Source organism: Rhea pennata, chromosome 12 (genome assembly GCF_028389875.1).
Source record: "Rhea pennata isolate bPtePen1 chromosome 12, bPtePen1.pri, whole genome shotgun sequence".
NCBI lineage: Eukaryota > Metazoa > Chordata > Aves > Rheiformes > Rheidae > Rhea > Rhea pennata.
Genome location: NC_084674.1, coordinates 1,976,684 through 1,987,335, shown reverse-complemented (window position 1 = coordinate 1,987,335; position 10,652 = coordinate 1,976,684).

Here is a 10,652-nt window from a genome sequence, read left to right as displayed (position 1 = left end):
CTCACTTGAATGATTGATCTTGATTTCTGTCACCAGCTATTCCCACCACTCTGGGTGATGGTAGTTATTGCTAGCAAAGCGGGTGACTGTATAGTTGAATTCAAAGCCAAAATAGTCACTTACAAAAAAAGAAAAGGTAATCTCAGCACTGCAGAGTGGTGCTATTGCAGAGTAACACAAGTACTAGAATTCACAGCGGGACTTCAGAAAAAGACAAGTGGGACGTGCACAGGAAACAGGGATGGGCTCCTCAGAGCACGCTTTGGCTGACCGAGACACTGAAGCATGCAGCGCGGGGAGAGGAGACCAACGGCTGACTGTAAGCAAACATCAGCAGTTCAGGTATCAGTCGTAGGCTGAGCTGAGTTTACACCACCAAAGCGCAGGGCTGCAGCTGACTGTTGTGATATCTTCAAGATATTTGAATATCATAAAAGAAAAACCTGAGATACTCAAATTCCCTTTCAAACAGTTCTGGAGAATACAATGAAAACGTAGCAAGCGTGAGCATCCTCACCAAAGTGGTGATGGCTGGCAGGACCTCCACAAGCCTGGTCTTCATGCCGCAAAGCTTCCTTTGACCGCAAGCAGAAACAGGCTTCCAGAATACCATGACAATAGTTAGGTAGTTACTGTCAGAAGACGACCTGGCTGGGAGTCAGCTACCAATCACTCAAGGATAAAATAGGGTCAAGCATTCAGAAGCAGAGAGAGCAGCGGAGGACATTTACCAGGGAAACTGAAGTGGGAGTAAAGCGCATTAAAATCACACTGCAGTTAAAACGCATTTATCAAGCAAAAGGATAGAGTTGCTTTAACCTTTTTGCTCAAGCCCAATGGAGATACTGTAGAGTTGATTTGTAGCTCATGTGAAGATGAGTCTTTATTCCTTGTGATGACCAAGTTTTGAGCATGCCACATATCAATCCCAAATCATATCAATCAATCCTGAAACATATTTCTGCATTTATAAATAGTAGCATGAATGTATTTGTTTTATAATTTAACCTTCATTTTGCATAGGTGACTTCTGAGTCAATTTTTTTTCTAGGGTTCCAGAGTAATTTTTTAATTTCCAATATAAATACAGACATTTTATAAGTGTATGCAACTTGATGCTGCATATATATGAGATAATAATGAGTTTTCTTTGCAATTTGGAAAATACCAGTGTGGTTACAGTGTTCTTCTCACTGTATTAAGCTCTGGAGAGAACCTGCTTTAAAAGAAGGCAACATGCACAAGTAGTAGGGTTTCTTTCCCATTTTCATGTTGCCAGCAAACATTTTCTTGTAAACCTTTTGGGAAATCTTTTTGTATTATTTAACAAAGGAGTATAAGGTGAGAACATAGAAGCTTAAATGCTTGGAGTTAATAAAATAGATATAAAACACTCTGAATTTAAACAGAATTATTAATATCTAACTAAGCATTTTAAAATTGATAGTATGCTTCTAAAGTTACCTTAAGATACAAAATATGAAAGGAAGACTATCATATCCATAGAAAGAACAGACCATTTCCTGTTTTATTTCCTACTGAGGACCTATTATAGAGAAAAAAAGTTCATCTAAAAGCCTATCTTTTACTTGATAGAAAGAATGTTTGCTTAGTCACATATAGTCCCAAAGATTGCATGTTCTGGCCCCATTTGATTCACTGAAGAAAATTAGATGCAAAATTAGTAGGGAAGGGAGAACACAGCTATAATATGAGATACATGACATTTATTTTTATATACATCATGCATGCTTAGCAGAGCTTTCAAATGATCTGCTAAAATGTATCAATATTGAATTTAATGCTTTTTCAATCATAAACAATAATAACTACAAGTGCAGAATGACAGATACAACATGAGATACAGGAGGTTAATTCCTTCTGTGAAAGTCTGTCTATACAAATAAATCCTGTAATATAGATTGCAAACTCAGTGATGCAGGGATTGTATTTATTGGTACAGCGCAATGCACGTGGTGACTTTTAGCCGCGACAGACGCTCTTGAGCATCAGCACAATCAAACCGGAACAGCCGAGCTGCGCAGCTTGATCCTTAGGACGAGCGAGGGGCCGCGTGCCCGGAGCTCCCTGCCCGAGGAGCTGCCCGGGCGCCGCCGGAGCTGTTTGAAGGAAGGTTGCCCAAGTTGCTTTAGACGTTTTCAAAGCGTTGATCTTGGTTTAGAACTCAGAATAAGAAGCCGCCCCGCTCCCGTGCACAGGTCGCAGCCCTTCTGCTGGAATGCAGTGCTGGTTTCCCGCCCGAGTTGTTTCCGACGCGGAACGGCACAGGCAGAGCGCTCCGGAGCCTGCAGGTCGATGCTGCCGCACGCTGCTCGGCGCGCTCCCAAAGCGCGTCCGGGTCTGGGGGCTCGCTGCCCGCCGTGTGCACGCGTGACCAGAGTTTCAGGAACTTCAGTTGCAATTAATCTTTTAAAATAACCACTGAGGGAGTAAGGGCTATTCTACAGCTTTACCGTGGCTAGTTAGTAGCATCTCTTTTCCCTGATGGCCGAGTGCAGCGCTTGGCGGCTCTGTTAAGTCATTCCACGGCTAGTCGTTCACCCGCATCGGTTACCGCCAGGGAAGGTGCCCTGCTCTAAGCGAGGATCTGCTTGGGCTTGGTGCTGTTGTCTTCCACAGCGGCTGGGCTGTGAGAGCCTTACTAGAACATGTAGCTGTCCAGCCTGTGGGAAAAGGAAAGAGGATGGTGATTTCAGAGCTGTTTTCTGAGGCAGAAAGTGATGCTTTCACCCTTTGCCTTTGATCAGATTGGATCCATCTGGTGGATAGGGATACTAGGAAACGGACTGTGGAGGTAACTTGCCTATTTACATTTTTTTTTTTTTTTTTGGTGAGGAATAGCTTTAATGACCCTCCTAGTGCTCATACAAGTGATGATCCTGCAGTCAGACTGAAGCAAGCACAAATTTCTCCCTGAATGCATTTAATTCTAGGATCAGAATCAACTTGTGTATATGTGTTTCAGTTTCAAAATTGATTTTGTTTTGGATATTTTTCCTTCATGAAATGCTCGCTGGAAAAAATATTATTTGACTTGTATCTTTTTCTGTCCTTTCTGTCTATTAAATTCAACAAAAATCAGTTACTTCAGCTCCCCGGTTGTAAATTCTTTTAAATTAACTATTGCAACTCTTAATAATATTAAATATGCAGAATACTATTTACAAATTCAGCACACAGGATTCTAGAAAAAATATTTTGATTTTTTTCTCACTCTTAAGCTTTTAAAAGATTACACAAATTAGCCAGAATATGGTTAGCATGGGTAAACACAGACAACTAGTCCATTAAATATTGATGGCAAAAAGACTGGGGAGAAGAACAAAAATATGAAAATTTGCTACTTCAAAATCTGTGTCTTTCACAGAAGATTTAAAAGCAGACTCCTCCCTGGCTCTTCCTTTCAATTTTTGCTGAAAGGCTTTGTCTGAAGAGAGGCTATTCCCAAAAAGAGAGAGAGGGAGAAGAAAATATTAACTCTTCAAATGTTCAGTCCTTTTCCTTGTAAAAGCTTGACCTTGTGGGAGAGGCAATGTGGAGCAGGATTACACTGCAGCCCTGCCTCCAAACATGAAAGGGGAGGCAGTAGAAAGGACAACATTTGTTTTACATCTGTAGAAGCTACTGACTCATGTTGACGGAAGCATTATGTCTTACTTTGTTTAAATTGATATATTTCTCTGGATCTTTGGGGTGGGGAACAAAGGTTAAACTCTTAGTTGTCCCATGAGATGTAACAGCTAGAGCTTTGACTCTAATTTGTGTGACATTTAATTAAAAGGCATGAAAACACGTGTTTCTCCCCCCTCCTGAGTCACTCTGTCTTGTATTTGTGGCTTTTTTGCTGACTGGTCATCTTGCAAAAAGATGCAGACAAGCAGGCATGCTATTACAACGGAGATAAATGGTAAATGAAGGCATTAAGATGTAACCTTCTATTATCTAGTTATGATGTGAACTGGAGCTGAGAATTTTTAAAGCTGCAGGTTAAAAAATAATGACTTGCAACTGAAAATAAAAACAGAGAAATGTATCAAAGAAAAAAATGTAATTGCTATGATGTAGCTGAGCAGAAAAGCATTTTATAAAAGAGAAATCTGGTTTGAAGAGCCATGGATGAAGAGCCAGGATCTAGTCTCAGGGAAGTTATAATCCTTTTGTGGGTCTGTTTTTGCCCTAGCTTCCTACACACCTGCAAACTGCCAGAATGTAATTACTTCAAACAAAATTGAAGATTAAAAGTGCACTTTGAATGCTGCATACTATTACCTCAATATTTGTTCACTCAATTAGCAGGGAACTCTTGCTGTTCCTACCTTAACTTCTGCCTGTGACAAGCAACCTTTGGCAAGTCACTTTGTGTCTTACCTTATTAAATCAACCCTTTTTAAAGAAAGGAATGATCGTGGTTGGCCATGTTTCAGATGCAATTGGAACATCGTGGTGGAAAGTTCTTTGGAAGTGCTAACCATTTTTAAGAAAAATAAAACAGTGTAGACTGACCTGTGAGGTTCTGAAGCTATGCCTTCTCCCCAAGGGCTTATCCATACGTCAGTTTTCAGGATGATGTAAACAGTGCGTGTGACATGAAAGGGCAGATGTTCGCCCTTTCTGTCCTTTCCCTGTAACTCCTTGGCTGTGAACAATTCCTCTGGAAATACTTGGTGGAAAGATTTTTGAGACAGGAAAGCCTGGAGGGGGAACATAATTTTTTCAGCGTTTGTTCTGAGCCATTGGTGTCCTCCATGTCACCAAGGAGGAATTCGACCCCTGATTTTGGCTGTGCCAGCTTACAAGGTATATGATTCTTCTATCAGATCCTAAAGGACTAGAAGAGCAGGCCTTTAGCCTGATCTGCTGGCACCAGCCCTGCTTCCACAGGGCTCTGAGGCATTGGCACTGCCACAGCCTGAAGTGCTAAGGTTCTCCAGGGACTCAAAGAAACCTCTGTGGGAGCATCAGGAACAAAGTGCTTCCTCCTTTTATCTGCGTGTCAGGTCGTTGAGTCTGTTCCTTGTACTATTTTGGGATCCTTAGGCTTATTGTCAACTTCCTTATTCAATAAATATAGTTGGGATTATTGTGGAAAGTCAGTGGTTTGCTGTAATACTCTCTTTGGATCACGTGGATGCTGCAGATCATTTTCTATCCCCAGCTGCAGTCTTTGGCTTTTACCAGAGAGATTCGTTTGTGAACAGATGACCAAATGGAGGGCAATTTGCACCGCTTGTGCTGAAGAGCTCTTGCATGCTGTGAAAGCTTCCTGTGCAATGTTCTTTCCTTGCTGTACAAAACTATCATGCCACCTTATCTCTCACTGTTCAGATCACAGATAGCCTGTTACTGCCCTGGCTCCATAAACTGTTCCTTGGCGCTGCATCTCTTATGCCAGGACAGGCTCAAAGCCATGAGTGTTGCCTATCATACTCAGTTATGACACAATCTTAGCATTTTACATTGTCCTCATAACCCTAGGGCTTGGGTATTTACCAAGCAAAGTCAAAATACTAGGAATGAGTCATATTTAAATATGTGGTTTGTTTTTCGTAGGTATTGCACACTGATTTCCTGTGTATTACACACTGATTCTCTTTCACTAAATGGACTCCAGCTCAGTGACACACAGCTGTTGCTGCCTCCATTTAATTAAAATGGAAGTCCTGCCTAAAAGTTCTCCAATTTAAATATGCAACCATAACAGTACTAAAGTGAAAATACTTGGGTAAACTGGGAGGCAAAAGGAGAAATAAGCCTTGTCTGTGCTATTGAAAAGTTGCCTCTACATTAATTCTTGGAGACAAATTCAATTTTACTAGTTTCAGAATCATGGCAGGTTACTTTGGAAAAGGTCCAACCATAAAAATCCTTTCAAGGTACAGATATGTTGGAATTGCTTCCATAATTAAGGTTGTGTTGTCACCTCTGCACTTCAGCGCGCAGCTGTATTCACATCATCATTCATCATGCTGTAAATTCGCCATTGTCCCCCAGTTAATTAAAGTCTATTTTCAGTTATCTCAAGTTTTTTGCAGTTGTGTCTATAATAAAATAGGTGTGAATCAATATAAAGCCTTTCCTAGACTTTAAGCTTCTTTTCCTGTTTAGAGATGGAAACTTCATAGTGGTTTCAATACCAGTAGTGGATGCTTTTGCAGACGGATTTTATAGGGGTCTGGTAATGCGTTGCCTTGTAGGCTGTGAATATGTTGAGGATATCTTTCATGATCTGTTCTCTGTATTTTACTTCTTTTTCCACATTCAGGGTCACTGCCTTGTTCTTAGTCTGCCACGCTTTTGGGCTAGAGGTGTTTAAGCTAATGGTCTTAATGATAAGGGTTTAGTTCCCCCCCAAAAGGGCTTGCGTAGTGTTTTCCTAGTCAATAACAGCAATTGTAGCAGGGTTTAGTAATGGCAATATAGCCACACTGGATGTGATGCAGTGTGGATGCTCACTGTATCCAAGTGATTCTGGACAGCTTCTCATGGAGCACGGGCCCTGTTTGGAGCATGTTTCACCCCACCCATGTGTGTCCATCAGAAGCAATCTGCAAACATCAGGTTTCATAAGCTGAACTTGGAGTTCTGTTTCAGCTCTGAAGCTGCACGTGGACTTCTAAAACTTTCTGATTATCCTGTTTCTAAAGGCAATAGATCAGGTTACTGCTTCATAAAGAAACCCTCTTTGTATGTTTCTATGGAAGTAACTATGGAATTGATTCTAGGAGGACAAAAACTCTTCATTAGGAGCAGCCTTGTGGTTTCTCTTAGAGGCACTCTGATGGGTCTCAGCTACTTACCTAAAGGCTCTTGGAATCCCTTTCTTTAAATGATCATGGTTATGCTGTGTATAAGCTGTTCTATGCTGTCTGTTATTCTCAAAATAGCAAAGTGTAGAAGCAACCGAATGTGGTGGTATTTTCGGACGTTGCTTTCCTCTCCTACTACTCCATCCTGCATTAAAGTATCATAAAGATTGCATGTATTTTATGTGGAGGATGTCTCTATGGACTGTAAGATCTTGCAAGAGCAGTCATTTGTTTGAGATGGGAAATTTTGAGTCAGATACCAATAGTTGTTCATGTTATCCAGAGGAATAAAAAAGGGGAGGAAGGGACGAAACTTCACTATATATACATATATCTATTTTGTTATTGTTGCTGAGAAAAAAAAATCTTTTCTTGCAAGCTCACTGTAGCGTGAAGGTCATTTTTTTAGCAGGATTTCTAAGTATGCAGTACAGCTACATGAATTATTTTCATAAACTATTGATGATCTTATATAACTCAAAGTATCAGAGCAAAACAACCCCCCCCCCCGATTTATAAGGTCAGCAATAGTGAATTAAGATTCACTATTACTGTGAAGTATTTGCAACTGGTTCACTAGAACCTGTACTTATGCAACAATGTTTTTGAAGATCAGATTTTTAAGGGAGATTTTTCAATTATTGCCTCTTAAGACCGTTCCATTTCACTAGAAAGCATCTTGCTGCTTCTCTCGCTTGTGCCTGCCTCATGAGCCCTGATGCCCCTGCTCAGGCGGGCACTAACAGGGCAGCAAACCTCTACCACAGGACCGAAACAGGCCAGGTCCTGAGCAAAGATATCTGAGCCGTGGCTTGGTTGAAGTGTAACCAGACACGCACAGGAAGCAGCAGTGAGCACTTACTCCCTGTACTCCCACCTCCGGTCCCGTCTCTGTGGGCTGATGACAAAAGTGCACCCCACTTCTCAGGAGCAATGGGCATTTCCCCAGTGGGAGACGGCAGCAGGGATGGGTGTCTTCCATGTTGGCTTTGCTTCCTTGGTGACTTTGATGCTTCATAGAGCACAGTCTTTTGTGGGCTAGAACTGTACATTTTTGTGTTTCTCTGACAGCCATTATGTGGGGAACTAATCCTGCTTGAAACCTGCTTCATAATGAGTGTCAAATAAATAATAAGAGTCTGTTGTAATTGCACGGGGTAAAATATGAATGTGCAGTATTTTTAAGGTTCCTTAATCAAAAGACCTTATTCGTAACCTATTGCAGAAGAGTTTGCATTGATTCAGTGAATAATATACAGGATTTATATAAATGTTGATATATATATAGTTTGGTTTGGGGCCAAAGATCTCTCTAAAATGCATTGCAAAGCAAAACAAGCACTAAAGTGTGGACACTGGACCTTTCTGCTTTCCTAAAGTGCAACAAAACCGCGTGAACAAAAATAGCAGTCTTTTCAAACTATAATAAACTTCTAATAAAAATGGACAGAGAAAGCAATATGATCTGTGTGAAATGTTTCCAAATTTTTTTTTAAGGAAGGGTTTTACCAGTAGGTATTTTCACATGCAAATACAAAAATCAAATGAAATTTAGAGAATTTCATTTATTCCATTTCCTCATAAATTCTAGTTTTTTTTTTTTTTTTTTTTTTTTTTTTTTAAGGAAATGGTAATACTTGATCATGAATCATGATTCACATCGCTTTACCTGCATTTGTTGTGCACTACATCTACACGCACCAGCTGCCCACTGATAACTAGCCTGATAGTAAAGGTAAGTATAAACCATGGTGTGAGAAAGGCAGTGAAATACTAAATGCCTACCCAAATTACATCTATTTATTCTCTGTAATTTTTGAGCCATGATCCAGAAGAGTGACAGTAATCCAGGAATAAATGTGTACCTTTTACACAACATTAACTTACTTTCTTCTAGCTTGTCAAACAGCTTTGGGATTTATTATGTGTTTATTGTATGCCTCACCAGTTTCTTTCCAACCAGGGGACTGCATGTTTATTTTTACCTTCCACCTTTGAGCATTGAATTTGGCTTAGTGAAGCATATTTGATAATGGATTTTAGCACTGCAAGCACTGCAAATTTTGTGCCTTATTTGGAACTAAGGGGCGTGGGAGAAACAGTGGTGGAAAAGCAAAGTAACATAAAACTGCCCATCAAAGAAAGAGAAAATTTTCCACTCTATCACAGATTAACCTATTTTCAGAGCATTCCATAGATCTGGAACTGAAAAATCACAGTTCCAGAAGTTTGGATGGCTGCATGTTTATTCAACTGAGTTCTAACTTTCTAGTCTCTGGACAATTTGGGGACAAATGCTTGTTGGTAACTATTTTCTCATTTTTCTTCTCAATAGTTTACTGAAATAGAAGGCTGAAAGTTATGTAAGAGTTAAACTAGAAAATATTAATCAATGTCTGTGGAATAATTAATTTTTGATGAGCTGTTTATTTATCAAGAGCTGAAATTGTTTCCATATGATTCATTCTTTTCTAAATTAATACTGTATATTGAACTTGGCATGCCTAGAAATGAAATGGAGCCAGTTTACATGTCAACTCTGTAGCCCTATTGATGGCTTTTTAAGTAAAAGCTATACAGTTTTTATTTTAAATGACTTCTGAATGTATACAATTGACTCTCCCTCACTGCATTGATGCTTCTTTTTGGTGATTGCTTAGCTGCCAGCTGTTATTACTGTGATCAGAGCTATACTGCATAAACTGGTATGTGTTGTGCTTTACAAGTACAAAATCCACAGTGAATAACAATTAAAAATTACCTTTATTTTCCTGATGCATAAAGCTGTATGTACAGACGTGGAGACCACCCCAAAGGTGGTGCTATGAACTAGTGACATGCATTCACTTTGTCATCCAGGCTTGCATTTTGGTAAGTGTAATGATGGTCTAGACAAAAATAAACCGAAAATATATTTATATTTTTATAGATTCATTAGAATTTAACTGTGTATATCCAGCTGAATATCTAGCCAAACAAATTCTTGTTTTCTGTGTTTTCTTTGTGACTAGAGCAAAATTTTTGCATGTCTATTTAAGTTCTTTGGCTAGCCATTTCCAAAGGAACTGGAAATATAATGATACATTGAACACAGATAGGACTGCTTTGGCCCTGTGAGATGCATGTAGTAGAAGAAGAATATTGCTAAACAACATTTTTAAAATTCTCTCTTCCTTAGGCAGGTAGTCTTCCTCAGTTGGCCAAGTCATGATGTACATGTCTTACCTTGAGCATTCGCAGCAGAAGAAAGCTGTTTGAGCTGTTCTGATTCCAGATGGGCTTCAGCATAACACTGTTGCAATGTCACTGTGTACCCCAGCACGGTTTTTCTACAATGTCACTCAAATGCATTTCTTTTGAAAATCTGGATGTCAGGTCACAAAAGACTCAGAAAGTAGTGGGACATACCTGAAGACTAACAGTTAAGCAACAAATATAATTGCTGTCAAAATTATTTAGTTCTGATGAGTTTAGATGCCACTTTAATTTCTCAGCTATCAATAGATTTAGCAACAATAAATTCCTCTCACAATAGAAAAAAGTTTTGTATCGAAAGGGTATCCTGTACTGTGTTCAGCTGGAGGGAAAAAGAAACAACTAAAAATAACATTATCTCTTTAAAGATTTCTAAAATTTCCTAATGAAAATCCTGCTCTGAATGTTTCCACACCTTTTCCTTCTAGTTGCCCTCTATGTGTTCCTGGAAGGAGCTGTACCAAGTTTTCCAAAGCAGATAGGTTGCCAACATCAGCCCATCCATTAACCAGCTGAGATGGGAAGAAGTAGCTGGAGTTTTTTTTTTTTTTTTTTTTTCCCTCTTAACTT